The sequence below is a fragment of the Zophobas morio genome, unplaced genomic scaffold (genome assembly GCF_036711695.1).
Source record: "Zophobas morio isolate AGI-343-1 ecotype UQ-CSIRO unplaced genomic scaffold, CSIRO_AGI_Zmor_V1 ptg000058l, whole genome shotgun sequence".
Taxonomy (NCBI): domain Eukaryota; kingdom Metazoa; phylum Arthropoda; class Insecta; order Coleoptera; family Tenebrionidae; genus Zophobas; species Zophobas morio.
Window position 1 is genome coordinate 3,514,107 of NW_026972163.1, and position 14,130 is coordinate 3,528,236.

Here is a 14,130-nt window from a genome sequence, read left to right on the forward strand (position 1 = left end):
AGCATCCTCTAATTTAGATGGGGCTACAGGATTATTTTCTGGTTTGCGATCCACAGTCTCAATGCAGCAGTTCAGGTATGACACTACGTAATACGTAGGGCGTCAGACGTAACACGTCTCGTTCTCTAAGTCTAACAAACGTAGAGAGAGATAGATGTTGGACTGCCTAGCAGGCCAACTGCTAGTATAAAACACAATTAAGCACTAATGCATAACTAAAGTGAGGTTAGGATTCAGTGTTGCTAGATCTTTCGAAGGACTGATGCCATCTTCAACAGAATATCAGTTAATTTGTGTACTTACTATGTATGGTGTAGGTTTCGCTATCCGGCATGTCCTCTGGCATTATTCGCACTTCTCGGGGTCTTCTGGCAAAATCGTAGAAGTGGCGACGCTTCCACGTTTTGCTGAACGTCTCTCCAATAATTTGGACAATTTGCGGATCTTCCGGCGGACCTCATCATCTGAATCGGAAGAGGATGAATAACGGCGTCTTTTGCTGTGTTTTCCCATTATTGTTGTTGTTATTTGTGAGAATTATTATCACAAGTGGAAAAAACCGATGTGCGTGTCAGCGCGCAAAAAGAAGTAATGGCTACCGAACCGACAGCAGGGCCCAGTGTTACCGCGCGAACGTACGGAGCGCGAAACTTGAATTATAGCTTTGAATTATGCGTGCTTGTTGAGTAAACTGGAGGTACTACAATTAGTGATCTTGAAGGCGAGATGGTAATATAATTTTTGTTTCGGACGCTATTTTCCAAAAAAAAACAAAAATTAAAATGGTTCATACATCAGCAAATATTGCTTCAGCATCACTCTTGACCACTTTTTTGAAATTTTGTTTTATAGCAAAATTTTTTTTTTCCTTAAAAAGGAAAATTACAAAAAAAAATAATGTCCTGGCGCACTTTTTATGTGTGTTTCAAAAACATTTCACTTTTCAAATTAGATCTATTCGTTTTACTTTTTGTTTAAACAGCTAAATAAATTGGAGAAACACATAAAAGTGCCTTACCGATTCACCTTAATTATTTGTTTTAGAATGATAAATGGTGGTATACTTTTATAAAAATTTACTATAGATCCTTACATTATTTGTCACTATGTCACCTTACATTTCCTACCATACCTGCCGACACGTTTACGCTAAATCGTTCTTGAAAGTGCCCCTCATGAATTTCACGAAGGTTTTCATTACACCAAACGTGTGTATTATGACAATTAAATACCCTGTCTCTCGTAAATGTTGCTTCATCCGTTGACAGCAAGTTTCCAATAAACTGTTGATCTTCATCATTTTCTGTAATAACCATTCACAGACCCTAATCCGACGAGGTAAATCTTCTTTGAGACTTTGTACCCGTTGCAAATAATACGGATGGAGTCCTTGTTCTCTTAATGTACGCCAAACAATAAAAGGGGAAACACCAACTCTTTGGACAGCCTTCTGACACTGATACTTGGGTTTTCTTCTACCATATTTAAGATGTCAGGTTCAGCAGCAAATGTCTTTCTAGTTGTCTATCGGTCACGATCTGTCATTTGGGGACGAATTTCACCGTTGTCTGTAAGATGTTGAACAGTAGTGGTAAATGTGTGATGATCGGGCATAATTCTTCCAGGAAATGTTTCCGTAAAAAGACATGCTTCACAAGCGTTTCCAAGGGCCCTTAAGTTGAGTTAAGTTGTTACCTCGACCTTCGGTCTCGGGCAAAAAGCGCATATTCTCATGCGATTAAAAAAATAGGATTTCGTGCACTTATACAAAAATAACTATTTCGGGGTTCACATTCTTGTGTAAATATTATGGACACTTATACTTTATGCCATGCTTGCCATATTTAATTCTAAGAAGCAGAGTGGAATATAAAAAAAAGAAATACAAGCCTCGTGATACATTTTTAATCAGCAAAACTCCATAACAAAAAATTATAATTTCTTTTTCAATAAAAACTAAAAACGACAACGAAGCATCATGACTTCTTCATCAAATGTTGAAGCTTTGATTTTAACATGGGTACACTCAGGTCTATGTTTCTCTTTTTTAAAAATTCTTTTAGTTTTTCTCCTGGTGGATAAATATTCTTTTTTATGAACGAATTAAAATCGCTTCTTACAGCTGATATTTCTTCCACAGACCAAACGAAAATTTAAAGTCAATTGGCGCTTTATATATATTTCCAATTCTTTTTATTTCAATCTCAGTTTACCTGTCGTTTTAGTGGGCTTCTTTTTAACCTTTTCGCTGCTCCTCTCGCTTTTAGAATTCCTTCCGCCGAGCGCTGTGCAGTGTGTGGATGGAACTGCCTAAACGTGGCGAGCAGAGAGTCGAGAGAGAGTTTCACAAATAGTCACAGTAATTTTTATTTTCCATAACGTCAGTTTATTAAACAAGGTTAAACGATAAATCAAAGAGAGAACACCTTATGAAAGTATGTATTTAGCCAAAATCATTACAAAAGGATTCTGAAATATAAAATATAGAAAATATAAAAAATTATAACCGGAATTTGAACTGTACAAAAACAAATACAAAATTCTGAAATTTGAATTTTCTAATTAAAATAAAACCTTTTCCAAATTGAACAAAAATGTTTTAATACTTTTTTAAGATATGCAATTTTTCAAACCAAGGTATTACGCATAAGGGGGCGTCACATTTTAAACACATATAACGTGCTTCACTTCTTTGTTTGGTTTTAGAACAAACAATACAATGTCTTGTAGGATTCACCTTCTTTGTGGAACTAGGCACATGTCCTGGAAAATGTCTTTCTGTAAGACGAAAGGGGCTCTCGGCATCACTAGTTCGTCGACCGGATGTTCCAGGGGTAGTCACAGATAAGGGTTGATGGTACTTTTCTAATAATTGTCGAACTAGTTCCTTTTGGAACGCACTTGCTGATATGTTTTTTCCAGTAACTGTTTTAAATAATATCAATGCATTTAACAATGATAAATCTAGAAGATGAAAAAACACTTTCTTGTAGCACTTAATTTTCTCACTGATTCCAACGAGCTTAATATTAAGTCTGATTTATCTACTGCACAGAAGAAGCATAAGGAGGCCAAGGTTGGCGTTGGCGGTGGTGAACCTGCCGAAGAACTACCGTGGACGAGCTGCCCTCCTCCAAAAAATCCAAGAGATTAAAGAAAAGAAAGTGGGTGCTGGAGACAAAGCAAAATCACAGGTAGCAAAACCAGGAATCTCGTCAGCATCTACTTCAAGAGATGTGGAGAGATTGTCAACGGAGGTTTCAGAGCTGTCGATTGCCACATCATCAGAACCGGTGTCGTTTAAAGGTGCAATGGGGACTCTAATCCGCGCCACCGCAAATTACATCTTCCTGAAGGTCGAAAAGGACCGTGGCGTTTTTGAATACGAAGTTCGATTTCAACCTGAAATCGACGTCAAATCATACCGAAAGAAACTGCTGGCTGAAGTTTTAGGAGAACAAGGTGCAACGAGAGCCTACGATGGCGACGTTTTCCTGTATTTACCCTTCCAAGTGTTCTCTGAAAGACAGGAATTCGAAGGAGTGATTCCCCATACGAGTGACAGGGTGACGACCATAAAAATATACAGGGTTTTCATAAATGATTATAGGGTCGCAGTAGGTTATGGATGTGTGCCGCCTTTCGCTTTATGTGTACTTTACTAAATGTGTCCTTGGGCACGACAAGCACCACATGCATCTGTATAACTGGTTGCCTAAATGCTTCATGATTAAATATCGAAAACGCATGCGTCAATACACATGTGACTAACATAACAAGGCGATACTGGCGATAACAAGTGAAATTTTTGGTTGGCTGTTAATATACACACGCACAAATTCCAATAACTAAATCATCCACGGAAAAAGAAGTTCCACGTTTAGGAGTATATTTGTAATGAAGTGCAGGAGGCGAAGCGCCCGTGTGTCCTTTCAAAAAGTTAGCACGCGTTGGTGACCATAAAAAGTTAGGTTATGTTAACAACGGCTGCAATGCTGCAATTAAAGAATGCACGAATGCGAAATTTAACAAATTTTTGTGGCAAAAGGAAGCATTTGCATAACATTTGAAGATGAGGAACGTGATCAAAAGATGCTGTAGAAGAGCTTTGCACAAACAGTTTGTGCGAAATCGAGAAGCGCGTGTTCTGCGCGATGTTACGGAGTTAGATAAGCGCAAATGTAGTTCATTTTCAAACTGTTTTTCAGAAGTTGAAGGCGCATTGATGACCAGTGGGACCAAGGGCCTTTGGTGGTTAAATATGCCTTTATATACATGGACACCAGATGCATGTGCTTAGAAAGATGATTTTTGATTAAGAACTCAGAGCAAGAGTATCTTTAATGGTGTATACAAATTTGACAAACAACGCATTTTAATGTCTGATAACTACATTTCCTATCCATCAGTTCTACTTCATGAAAGTTAGTTTTGGTTTGTGAGTGCATTAAATGTTTTACAGCAGATTCTTTAGCTACATTATCAAAACTTATCTGGGTGGCAAGTTTATGGGACTTACTGACCAAAAGGTCATGGTGAATAGCTGTAAGTCATAAAGTAGATGAAATTCTTGACCAAGATGTATCCTTCAGTAGTTTCTTCAAAGTGTCTAAATATGTTTCCAGCCCTCTATTGGTTTACCACCAAAATATTTGTATTTCAAAGATCTGTGCAAAGATTTGGCGTGCATGTTGGTGTTAATGCCTGCGTTCTTTTGATAACAGTGGGCCCATGACTTCATGCGCTCTTTATTTTGAAAGTAGTAAGTGTTTAAATAATTCACAAATTTACTTTTTACCAAAAATTTAATCAGCTCTTGCTTCAGTCTTATAAATTTATTTTCATCTGTTTCTTTTAATACATAATCTAATTTTGTAAGAATCTGATTTATTGTTCCAGGCATTCCAATATGTAGCTGTAACTATCATCTGTCATGAAATAATTGGGTACCAAAACCGATATTAATGATTTTATTTCACCAACCAGAACCTCTTATATGTTGGTGTCCTTTCAGTTGGACAGAATAAATGTTACTGGATAATCAATATTTTTATCATCTAACACATGGACTTGTGGTCAATTCAATGTCATAGAGGTTTGTCCCATGTGTGCCATCAACACAAATGATTTTGGTGCCATATTTTTTTAACATATACTTCAGCCCACTGTACATGGAAGCTAATGCAGTCATTTTTGTGCAATTTTTCATGTTCTGATGCACAACAAGATTTTCCTTACTTCATTTACCAGATATATTATTTTTTCTGCAATGTGGGGAATGTCTTTCATAGTCAGAAGATTAAATCTGGTACATGAACTGAGTTCTAGATTTTTAACAGTTTCAATTATTTTTTCGTGTGTTACACCAGTGCGAATTTGTTCAACTAGATATGTCGTTTCTTTTGTAGTCAGGGGTTGACAGCGAAGATCATTGTGATGAACAACATGAATAGCAATAAACTGAACAAGTACCACTGAGGAAGAATGATCAAAGTGAGCTGTAATTCGTGAAGGACAGACTCCTTGCATTATGATACTGCCACTAATTTTAGGAACTCGTATATTACATTTACTAACAGAATTTGCTAGATTACTTCTGACATTCATAGTAGAAAATAATAATTCGTCATATAAAAGAATTAGTTTTTAACTCTAAATCTGCTTTTCGTGTAAAAAAAATCTTCCGTTTTCTTAAATTGTAAATCCTTTACTTCCAACTCAATGTTATAAACGATGTTGAAATGATTCGTTAATAAGTGAAAACGCTGAAAGTTTTCAAAGCATAGCGGACAAATTATTCTGCTAGTTTTTAATATTTTTGAAATTGTCGCCGTGAAAATATCTTAGATGTCGATTTGTACTTGAAATTATTTCACACAATAAGCACATTTTGTTAACACTTCAAACTTTTGGATGCTCATACTGAAATATGTTTTGTCATGTCTAGTGCTTGTTTTTACTTAATAAAATAATAGAACTTTATCTGTCCATTGTCCTTTTCATAAAAATTACACGAAATTCTTTAATTAGCCACAAAACAATAGTATATTACAAAATTAATATTTCACTTCCCGCCACAAAAGTACATATTCAACGAAAATGTAAAAACGTAAAAGATAAAAATCCAAATATAACTTTGACTGCTGGGTAGCTTCTAAACCCTCATCGTAGAGTCATATAAAATCAAGGACCACCAGATGGGTGAACGGACACGGATAATCAGAGTTTTTACGGTTTGAGATTTCATTCAGTTCTATCAAAAATTTTATTGTACATAATAAATAGGTATTTAGAACGTAGCGTGATTTCATTTTAAGTATCAAGCTTCAAATTATACTTTCGTTGCTAATTTTAAAGACTAGTTTTTGATTTTTGTTGTTTTTTTTTGTGTACAGATTCGTTTCAATGCAAAATTAGGTCACCCACATAGAATTTGAACATTTGAAATTACGCGGGCGTAATTTGTTACCCTCATGCGCGGAACTCCAACATTCTTGATAGTCAATTTTGTTGTTAAAAATAAAAATAATTCATAATGGAATAAACAAACAAATTTATTGTGGTTAAACATCACAGTAAATGTTGAAAATGTTCACCATTTAGTTCAAGGCACATATTCACTCTCTTTTTCTTACTTTCAAAAATGTTCTGTAACATCCTTCCATCAATGCTTTGAACCCATCGTTCAATTTCATGTTGCAACTCTGCCAAGTTATTCATTTGCCGTTGAAACACTTTGTCTTTCAAATATCCAAATATTGAAAAGTCCAATGGCGTAAGATCTGGGGAACGTGGTGGAAATGCATGCTGCACTCCTAAACTTATTACACGATCGTCATAATGTTGTTGTAAATATTCCAATGTAGCACGTGCAGTGTGTGCAGTCGCGCCGTCCTATTGAAAGTACCCTAACTGCAGCTCTTCGTCATCAAGTTGTTGAATAAATGGTTCCAAAATCTGTTACCTATACCTCTCTCCAGTCATAGTATCATGAAAGAAAATAGGTCCATATATTCGTCTACGAGAAACTGCCAACCATACTCCCAATTTTTAAAGGATGAAGAGGCGTCTCTACAAAAACATGTGGATTTTCCGCGGACCAAATTCTAAAATTTTGCGAATTGACATAGCCAGATAAATGAAACCATGCTTCATCACTAAAAAATGTAAGATCCAGTAACCCGTCATCATGAAAAGTATTCTGAAACCAATTGCAATATTCTACGCGGCGTGGAGGATCTATTGGTAAAAGTTGTTGCACAGTAGTTATTTTGTAAGGATGCATATGCAATCGTTTTTTCACTACTTTGTGACATGTGGTTACGGGAACTCCTGACTGTTGAGATAATCTTGTCAAAGATGTTTGGGGATTCTGCTCGAGTCTTTCTCTCAAATCATCAACAACTTCCTCAGATACTGCAGGTCTCCCAGAAGATTTCCCTTTGTTGACATTGCCAGTGCGAACAAATCTGTTGATGACATCTCTAATGTGAGCCTCTAATGATGTTTCTTGAATTTCCAAATCAGGGTAATTGCCCAGATATTCTTGCTTACAAGCGGCTACAGAATACAGCCACGCTCCGTCTACGAATGTCCCATTGCGATAATAAGACATAACGATGAAAGTGTTTTGCTCAACCGAATAAACCATTTTCACGGTCTTCGCTTCGAGCACAAAGTTTTCGCACGCAAGCACCAAGAGCCTTGAGAAAGGCTATTTTGTTGTTTTAAACTTGGATCAACGAGAATTACTGTAAATCACACTTGGAAAGTGGTAGAACAATAAAAGCGATGATTTTAAGTGACAGGTTACAAATGACAAGCACAATGACAAGTGAGAACTGTCAAATGAGACAATTTCAGCAAAGCGGCATTTTTGAAATCCATGGCCAACTACGCCCTTAGAATCATTTATGAAAGCCCTGTACAAACGCAAAAGAAAAATGGGAGAGTGTCTCTACCTATACGACGTTCTCTTCAAAAGGATCGTGCATATCTTACTGTATAAGCGAATCGGCCGCAACCACTTCAGTCCGAACGACAAACAAATTGTACCTCAACACAAACTGGAAGTTCTTCCTGGTTTCGTCGTCCACGGGGACGAAATGGAAGGTGGACTTACGCTTTGCCTCGATACCCAACACAAAGTTATTCGTTCTCAAACCGTGTACGAACTAATGGGCGAGATCCATTCGGCTGTTGGCGGTGATAGGTCGTATAAAGGTAAAGTAAGAGACAACATCGTGGGATCTTGTGTTTTGACCAAGTACAATAACAAGACGTACACGGTCGACGACGGGGACTTTGATACCTGCCCTAGAAGCGTATTTCATGCGAGCGATGTTTCAGACAAAACGTTTATTGATTATTATAAGCAACATCATAACATCACTATACATGATCCAGATCAGCCAATGCTGGTCACTAAGGTTACAAAACTAGTGAATGGTGAAAAACAGGAGAGGATTATTCGATTAGTTCCTGAACTCAGCTACCTGACGGGGTTGACTAACGCCATGAGAAGCGATTTTAAGGTCATGAAAGATGTCTCGAGTAACGCCAGGCCAACGATCACTCGCCCTTCGTACCTACTTTGAGCGAGTAGAACAATCGGAGGAAGCTCAGAACGTTTTAGCTGGTTGGGGTCTTACTTTGGTTAACGGTACTGCCGACTTGGACGCGCGGGTTCTACCACAAGAAGCGATCTATTTCGGTGGACCGCAAAGAGAAGAACGGAAGTATGTTGGTGGTAGCGACTGGAACAAAGGCGTATCAGATAATAACTTGACGGGGCCCATCGACATCCATACTTGGCAGTTATACTATACCAGACGCGATCAAAAATACGCTGCAAACTTCGCAGAAACCATCGTCAGATTGGCTAGGGGAATGGGTTGTATTATTAAGAATCCGCAACATGTCATGTTGGACGACGATCGAACCGACACGTACATAAGTGCCATACGAACCAACATTACCAGTGACCCACAGGTTGCCGTATTCATCTGTCCGACCATCCGCGGCGACTGTTACTCGATCATTAAAAAAGTGTATTGTGTCAATCATTCCCTGGCGAGTCAGGTGATCCTCAGTAAAACTCTATCCAATCCAAACAAGGTGCGAACCATCATCCATAAAATCGGTATGCAGATCACGTGCAAGTTAGGTGGTACCCTGTGGTATGTGAAAATCCCTGTTTCTGGATGGATGGTATGTGGAATTTACGTCTACCATGGAGCTAACAAGCAATCCGTTTGCGGAATGGAGTCATCGATCAACGATTCTCTAACAAAGTACTACAGTGAAGCCATGTTTCAAGATGGCGAAATCGGTGTCATCTATAAAGTAGCCTTCAGAAAGTAGCTGATACTCCATAAAGAACGACGAGGAAGCTTCCCACAAAACGTCATAGTGTTCCGAGATGGTGTCGGCGATGGTCAACTAGACCACTACCGACGATACGAAGTCACCCAGTGTACAGATGTCATCAGGAGTTAAATATAGACACGACTATTACGTATGTCGTGGTCCAGAAAAGGATCAACACTAAAATATTCGAAATGGTGGGCAATAACGACTGTGACACTATGATTTGTATGTATTACTTCTTTGCAATGCTTTTGTAATTCTAACCTCGATGCGGTTGGATTTTACGTTTTATCACACTCACATGTTTATCTGCGTGAACGATTATGTTATTCTGTATTTCTGTCAAGTGCCAAAGTTCAAACTTAACATATTTTCCTCAAACGCACTACAGACCATCGAATCGACCATAGAAATATAAAACAGGGACATACTTATATGTAGAACGAAAAACTAGATACGAAATCATAGTTCACAGTTCCACATAGGCAAAAGAAATTAATGCATAAATACCACAGTTTGTTGAACGATATATCGAACACAAAAACATCGATTTTTTTCAATACCTCGGTGAATTTAAATATCGATGATCGAGTTGAAACATCGATATTTATAGAACTCACGATGTATCGTCCCCATCTTTACCCCTGGACGGACTCATTCGCTCGTCTGTGGGCAGACGGGAGCGCATTGTGCCATGGTCTTTTCGATATCAGAGATGCATTAATGTTTAATGAATTAAAAACGTTAAACCATACACTCATTTTCTCAATAAATATTCCTGTGGCCATAGCCAATTTCTTATCATGACCGGGTTGATACACTTTGAGTGCGGATTTATTTGAAAGCATGCATTCACTTCAATATCTGTTGTTGCTACTAGAGATTTTAATGGGTCTGGGTTTACTTTCATACCATTACGTAACAGAAAGCCTGTATCTACAGTTTCTGAGTAACTTTATTAGGTATGGAGCATCTGCGATGATAAGTCTGTGTGTTTTCATTGGTAATTGGGTGTCGAAAATAAGTGTGTTCTATTGTAATGCCTAACGTTTTCCACAAACCAATATTTGATCCACCACAATCAGATACACATGCTACAACTGTGTAGCATAATTCTTGTAGTTTAATAATTATTTCGTTTAAAATATCTTTCATTTTCTGGTCAAAATCCAAAAAAATTGGTTGTGTCTAACTAGAAAATAATCCTCGTGCCATTAATACCTGCATTTGTGAACAAGGTCCAACAACTTCATCACTGGCTTTTTCGTATTCATAGATGGTACCGTAATATGGGGTTAATAGAAATAGTGTACGAAGTTTCAGATCCTATGTTTTGAGTAGTACGTATATCAAAGATAATTGAGTGTATGCAAAATTCTAGTCTATGCTTCCACTATCGTCAACCAAATTTACGAAATTTTATAAAACAGCTAAATATTTTATAAAAAAAAAAAAAAAACGGTTACGATACTTGCACCCTCGACGAACAATCACCTTCTTTCTACCTGGGTCGTCGGTTAAATTAGTTCGGTCATAATTGAGGATGTTCGAGGCGGGGGACAGTTGCGAATGACGTTTTTAATTGATCAAAATATTCAGTTACCATTTTCCTCGAAAAAGGTGCTTTAGATTTTTTGATGTTTTGACATAAACGTTCAGATATCTTATTTTTATTTCTTTTCACGAAACATTTGGCCCATTCATTCCTCCGTTTTTAAATTTTTTAACAGATCTTCCTTCTCTATCTAAGTACATTTTGGTGATATATCTTAGATCGTAGAGATCTAATGGATAACCCCAATCTGCACATACGTTTCAGTGGTCCACTAACATTGCTTCTTCTGCTTCTACAATAATACACAAAACCCAAAAATGTTTTACCTGTTTTGTGAGCTGTCTAGCATGGTCCTTACCCGACAAAATTTGTTGTCCACCTATTTTTAACATTTTTCTTTTACTGTGTCAATACAAAACTGAATAATGTATTCCATATTTTTTCGCCGCTTCACGGTATGAGATTTTTTTAAATTTAATTTCATCTACTGCTCTTTGTAAAACGTCTTGATTATGTTTCTTGTATAACTTTTCACCTTTTGAAACGTATTTACGAGGCATTTTTGAATATTGTTTCGATTCACCATTCCTTTCAACGCTTGTTTCTATTCACCCTATTTAACTTTAAAATGGTCACATTTAGGAAAAATAATTGTAAGAAAATGCACATTTATCGTTTTATTTAAATAAATACTCGCAGTCAGCAAGTAATCGGAATTATCTTATTTTGTCATGAATATAATTAAAAAAATGTCCGTGTAGTATTACTATGCTTAGCAATCAAAGTTTTCGGTTCACAATTTTCCCACCAATTACACAAGACTAAACTAAAATTAAAATTTAGTGCGTGTTTCGCGCGTTAAATATACCGTCCCTTGTAAATGTCGCTTCGTCTGTGAAAAAAATCATCGCTACAAAACGTAGGTCTGCTCTATTCCTCTCAAGGAACCATTCACAAAATCTCATTCGACGCGGTAGATCTTCTGGTTTCAAAGTATGAATTCGCTGCACGTGGTAAGGATAAAGTCCTTGGTCGTGTAATGTTCGCCATACAACAAACAGCGAAATTCCTACACGGTAAGATATTCTCTTTACGCTGATGCCTGGTTCTTCTTCAACGATGTCCAAAATTTCTGTCTCCGCATCTAAAACACGCTCTGTTCGTTCGAGTCCCCAATCCTCAGTTTTTGGAGTAAACGTGCCGTTTTCCCGCAGACGTTGGTCAATCGCAGTAAATGTACGATAATCGGTTAATCTTCGTTGAGGAAATGCTTCACCATAAAGACGCTGCGCCTCATGGGAGTTTTAAAATGCTCTACCATACATTAAATGCATATCAGCCATTTCAGCATTTGTATAACGTGCCATTTTTTTGACAGACGTTAATTTTAATTTGTCAATATTTCATTAACAAAAACGTTTGTCAAGAGTAAATATTGCTAGAGAAACGAAAGATGACCTTTTTATCAGAGGCGTACACCGAATTTCGACATTAATTTTAATAATTTTTATTTCTAAAAGGAGAACACTTTTACTAGAACTTTTTTTTAATTTTAGCACCCATACATCGAGACCAATTCCCGATTTTATTTTGTACATACCCTTGTAAAATTCAATTTCTAGATCTACTTCTTTCGCTGACAAGTAAGCCAAGTCGTTATCAATAGATTCTATTATTAACTCAATGCGCTTCACCTACTTCAGTGTGAGTTTTTTGGAAAACTAAACTAACTTTGGATTTTTCTGTATTTGCCACTAGGTTAAAATATGTTCTAAGTTCAAAATAGTGTTCTACAGTAGTATTTACTGCTTTATAGCGACTGAGCCATCTCGTGTTTGACAGTTGAATAAAGTTGTGGAAACGTTTGTTTTCATTCATAATATTAAACAACTTTTGGTACATATTTCTTCTAAACATTCCTTCAGTAAGGGAAATCGGTTTTCGGTAGAGTCCCCCGATTTTGTTTTTTCTACACATTTAAACATTTGCGCCATTGTCTCTTCATAGGTCCAAAGTATGACACATCCAATGTTTGGAGTAGATGTGTTGCATTTGGGGCCAAGAACACAAACTGAATATTGTTATTTTCACACTCTTGAGTAATGTGTAGAGATATGTGTGTGATGAGGTTGTCGCCTATTAAATTTTTTTTCCATTTAATTTTCTGAAATAAGGGAGGCAATTCCATGGAACCAGTCCTCAAACGAGGCCTGTTCAAACTTTTATTACGGTTGTATACTCTCCCTGGTGGTCCACCCACCTTCTGTCCACGTTGGGTATAAATTTCTTGATTTGTATACCACATAAGGTGGTAGGGGAAACCTACCTATGATGGCATACTTAACTTTGACACCTTAGTGTAACTTCATCTATGATATTAGGGATTTTTTTTGAGGGTTATTTAAACGAGCAATTATATTGAAATTGATATTAATTCATCAAATTTTCAATATACTCAATATTTATTTTGAAAAAAAAATTAGAACCAAAAACCATGAAGTGTGCCATCATAGACAGTACTCTTCTTATGATGACACACCCGAATTTTTAGAGTTTTTTTTTTAAGTAATGTTAATTTTTATTAAGAATTGACGGATTATTATTGCGTTGAGTTCAATAACAAAACTTTCTGTTATGCCTTGACTCCCTAGTTCTTCGCTGATACTGTCCCAGAATGTTTTACGTTTACGGACATGGAAAATGTCCTCATAACGGGCTTCAACAGCAGTTATTAGGGCTTGTGTTTGGTCATAAGTCCATGAATGCCTACCGTCATCCTGAATTTGTTCAGGAACAGGGTCACCATTGTTCTCTGTCTGATCCATAGTGTCTTCTACCTGATGAACACTTTCTTCCGACTGATCAACACATTCTTCTGTCAGATCAACACTTTTTTCTGGTTCATCAAGACGTTGGACATCTAACGTTTGTACTGTTTGGATCTATAATAATTTTTATGTTTAATATATTTGACTACAAAAGTAAATAATAAAATTACCTCCAGCAACAGCTTCGGCCCGAATAATCTAAACATTTTGCTCATTAAAACTGATGACGTTGCACGGCACCGAAATAGTAGTGTTCTGATATATACATAAAAGGCTAGCAAACAACTACAAAAGCGCTAATAAAATTAAAATATTCTAACCTTTATCAAGCAGCAACACTTCCCCTTTCCCGTTTCTCACCCATCCATCTTTCGTTCG

General features: G+C 36.9%; 1 protein-coding gene and 1 pseudogene across 1 annotated transcript in view; both read left to right on the forward strand.

Annotated features, from left to right (window-relative positions):
* The window catches only part of LOC135143210 (myb/SANT-like DNA-binding domain-containing protein 3), a 152,322-nt gene that overhangs the window by 34,858 nt on the left and 103,334 nt on the right, over nt 1-14,130 (forward strand). The window lies entirely within an intron of this gene.
* LOC135143206 (piwi-like protein Ago3) lies at nt 592-9,626 on the forward strand (annotated as a pseudogene).